The following is a 4,581-nucleotide window of genomic DNA, read 5'->3' as shown; positions in this document are numbered from 1 at the left end:
TGCTAGCAACAAGAGTATGATAAGTGAGGAACTAATTCTTTCTCCTACGAAATGTTTCTTCTTCCTCTTCCCTACCCTCATTCCCTGCTAGCTCTCTCCACCTTCGAAGGTGTTTGAGGTCTTGGGACTGAGGCTTGGGATAGTTAAAGCTTTCTTCAAGTTTATGTTATGTTTGTGGTGCATGAAGCCTTCCATCTTCATGGCATCACCTAGGTCACAAGGAACACAAAGACTGTATTGTAACAAGTCTCTCTTTATGGGAGAAATCATAATACAAATGCCTATTGGAGGGGGGACCGGCTCCACATAAATCCGGTCCTCAATTGTTGTCATGTTCTCTAAATTCTCTCTCTTGCAAAAGTATTGTCTATGCCAAGTTAACTAATTGCTATGATTATGTTGCTATCTTCAATTATGTCTACTCGCTATGCTCACAAAATCATTTCTTGAAAGTACTCTCATTAAATTCCGCTATTCTCAAATTGAATAGGCAAGGTCTAGGTTAAAAAGGTTGTACGTTGGACATGGATAACAATTGATGTAGTCCATTGGCACCTGTATTACGCATTCAAGTCTAACAGAGTTGTTGTCTTGTCTGAATGGATGCAGGTGAGGACTCTAGCCTTTCTTGGAATTTCTTTGGCTTTGCTGTCATCCATCCTTCATATATCAAACTAATCCTACTTTTTGAAGCAGACACGAATTGTTTTTGTGCTACCCCTGGTCACTTGTTTAAAGACAGTTGTCTTTTGAACTTTATAGTTCTTTTGTGCTTATATATTTAAGTAAAACAACTACACATACGTCCTCCTCACAAGGCTTTCCCGAGTTTTTGGGAAGGCAAGGATGTTGGCTTTAGGGACTAATTTGGATTATAGGGCTAAGTTGGACCCAATGTCAATAATTCTTGTTTTTAGGTTGGCTTGTGCTAGGTGGTCCCTCCTACACTATAATTCTGGATTCTTGCCCACGGGTATCGTAGTCCCTGGACTCAGCTGGTTTAAAGGTTGCAAGGATATCCAAAACTAATAACCTTGATGTGTATACATTCTTTCAAGAACACTCACATTACAAATTGAAAGCTCGTATGAGAGTTATCCAGGACCTGGAGAAGCATGGGAAAATTTTAGAGCAAATCAGATTGTACTTAGAGGACCACCCCCCAAAAAAATTCTGACCCATAGAACTAGGTCTTTTCTTGCCAGAAAGGCCAAAAACTTTGTTTCCCCCACCCTAAGTAATCTCTTTCTAGCCTTACATGTTGTTTGTTATAGGCCTTGGCCCTTTATCAAGGCTTGGAGATATCCTCTAAACCCCTCATCTAGAAAAGCTCTTTCCAGAGAAACCTGTTGATTTTCATCTTTCCCTCATTTGCTCCTGGTTGGGTGGGCAAGCCAAGCAGCTTGTTATAGCTCAAATTTCTTTCAACATCTTTCGGGGTCTCATACCGGATATTCTTAAAGAACTCAAATCTGATGAACTAGGCACTTGTCTTACTACTTATGCCAATTATAAAGGTGTCAAAAATCATCAATGCATTACTCAAACCATGCAGCATTAAGGATGATGATTCTTCCTCTTTGAAAAGACTAAACTCTGTAACTACCCCCAATAACTCTTTGACTTCCTTCCTTACACCTAATTCTTCTCATAACTTTAATAGAGGAAGGTCATGCAGCTTTATTAGAGGTAGAGGCACAGTGACTCCCATCATCACCACTTCCTTGACTTGTAGCCTTCTATACTTTGCACGTACTTTTTGGCCCTTGTGGAAGGAAGCAACTCCCGAAGAAGTTCCCGACATCAAAACGTATCTAAATAAATTGTCTATTCCAAAACGAACTTCTGGATTGGTTTTTCTCAAAGGCAATATTTTGTGAGTGTTTTGACTTACTTTTTGGTAACCATAAACTACTAATACAATGTTGTAGTCGGCTAGACTTATCAACAACCGATTAAAAATATAGTCTACAACAATGATTTTCTTAGACATGATAATATCCCTGATTGTGCCTACACTAAATATAATAATTTTTGTAAGGACTTTGGTGAGTTAGGCAAACATGTATGGTTAATGACTACACCATTCAAAGCTTTTTGACAAAAGGATTGAATCACATTCCTATTTTTCCTAAGAACCCGTACTTGGCGGTTTCAACTTTACTTAGCTGCCTGACTGACTTGGTCAATGCTCTCCAACTGGAGAAGACAATCCTACTAGACTTAAGCAATTTAATTAATCATTGTTTCTTTCAAAAGGTCTCTCGCTTACCTCAAAATTGGTTGCCTACAAAGAGCTTTTGGATCACCCCAGAATTGGGATTGAAATTTCAAAAACTCGCACTAAATTGGTTTATTGCTAGTATGGATAAAAGCTCCAACTTCCCCAACCTTATTTGCAAAAACCTTGCGTGGAAAGTGGCTCATTCTCACCTTTCTAGTGAATAATTTACTCTGCTTAACTTCTCTCCTTGGGAGGTCACTAATAAAATTACTAAACACCTTATTAATATGGATTACTCCCCAAAGTCCCTCAAACTTCCAATTTTGTTTCCCACTTACAAACATCACAGAAATAATTTCTGATGGATTTTTGATGCCTCTAATGGGATATTTACCTAGATTAATAAAAACATCACGGTATGCCTTGACCTTGTCCTTTTGAAGTTTGAGACAGTTTGTGCTATTAAGCAAAAACTTTGCTCAAATTGTCTTAAAATACATTGTAACACCTTTTTGCTGGCTAAAAACTTCACTTATGTCACTCTCAACTTCCCTGGTCGGATTTTTTACCTTAGATCTGTAGACATCACTCGATGTTATGAGAACATACCCCTTAATGAGGATGAAGGATTGAAGAATGTTTTGAGAAAAATGATTAGGATTGCGTTTGAAAATGCCCGCTTAGAAGGTTTTACCTTTATCTCTTTGGTAAATAAGTCTAGATGGATTAAAAAAGCCACCTCTTCTCATAACTTCCACTTTGATGAAAAGAAACTAAGTGATCACATTACTTGGTTGCTTGATAATCGTTCTATCCACTTTGGCAACCAATGCTACAACCAAAGCCTTGGTATACCTATGGGATTTTTGTGTTCACCCCTTATGTGTAATTTATACTTAGCCTATTTTGAATACAAGTGGTTTTTGAAACTTTAAAACATTAAAAAACCTGTCATAAACTTTCTATGTTTAAGCATACATATAGATGTATGGATGATATTTTGAGCCTCAATAACAAATTCTTCTATGAAGAGTTAAAATACATTTACCCTGACTGCCTGATTATTGAACCTACATACTGGGAAGGATTTGATAATTTAAGGTTGTTTTTGTAGCTCACAAGCCTTGTGATAACACACTTTTTTACTAATTTCCTTGCATAGCAAGGTAAAGGTTTATGGTGGCCCTCTTTTTGTGTAGACTTTTAAGCACTGATGTACTATATTGGTTGTCCTCCAAGTAATGGCTTGTGTTTTGACACCTATGGAACCTTCTTGGCCTTGCTTATTACTAGCTGTTAGTTAATTCATATTGGTAACCATTATGTTTTTGCATTACTTTGGGGCTTTGTCTTAGTTATCTTGATACTGGTCTTTTGTAAAAAAGAAGTGGCTCATGTTTGTGGGTAAAAAAAAGAGGCGGTACCCCATATGATGTCAAGCAAGGCAATAGAAACTTTGTGCAATTTTTTTGAGTTTAGAACATTGTATGCTCTGCCCAAAAGGGCTCTAGTTGCATATAAATATTTTATGACGAGTTGTTTACTAGCAATGTCGCTATCGTGACCAGGTTACACATTCGACATTTTAGGTTTTGTTACTACATACTATGAGCAGTTTTTTTAAAAGAGAGAGAAAATAAGGGGCTTTGAGGCCCGGGAAGTTTGTTTTTTAGAATACCTACTGGCTATTGTTTGGTGCTGAATATGATGGATATTGCATTTTTTTTCTCATACATGAATAGTGAGTCTTATTAAAGATTTTTGTTCAAGAAAGGAGATTAGAATGAAATCAAAATCATTGGATTGGGATTGATAAATTCTTGGGCTATTTGTTTGAAAGATCCTACAATAGGGAAGGACTGAAAAATTGGGCCCGATTTTGGGATTAAAACACTTGGATCGGAAGAGGTGGTGGCCTTCCAATAAGAATGATATGTATGCCAATATGCTATGTAAGGTCTTAAAAACTGGGTTATATAGAAACCCAGTTTTTATATAACCCAATATGCTATGTAAGGTCTTAAAAACTGGGCTATATAGAAACCATGTCATATCTAACTTTATCAAATGATTTCTCATATTAAATTGATCATTTAATGTGGGAGAATAAATGGGAACAAGAGTTAGAATAGAGACATGTGCTTCTAGACCTATCTCAACACGGGTCCAAAAGGAGAGATGGTTGCATCTCAATAGGGGTCCAAAAGGAGATGGTCTATCAAATAGCAATGTGCAATAAGTGCTTCTAAACTTACCTCAGCAGGGGACCAAGAGGAGAGATGGTTACATCTCAATAGGGGTCCAAAAGGAGGTAGTCTATCAAAGAGCAATGTGCATGTAATGGAGCTAAAAAGACC

Source organism: Adiantum capillus-veneris, chromosome 27 (assembly GCF_014529385.1).
Source record: "Adiantum capillus-veneris isolate H3 chromosome 27, ASM1452938v2, whole genome shotgun sequence".
Lineage (NCBI taxonomy): Eukaryota > Viridiplantae > Streptophyta > Polypodiopsida > Polypodiales > Pteridaceae > Adiantum > Adiantum capillus-veneris.
Note: the sequence above shows the minus strand (reverse complement) of the source record.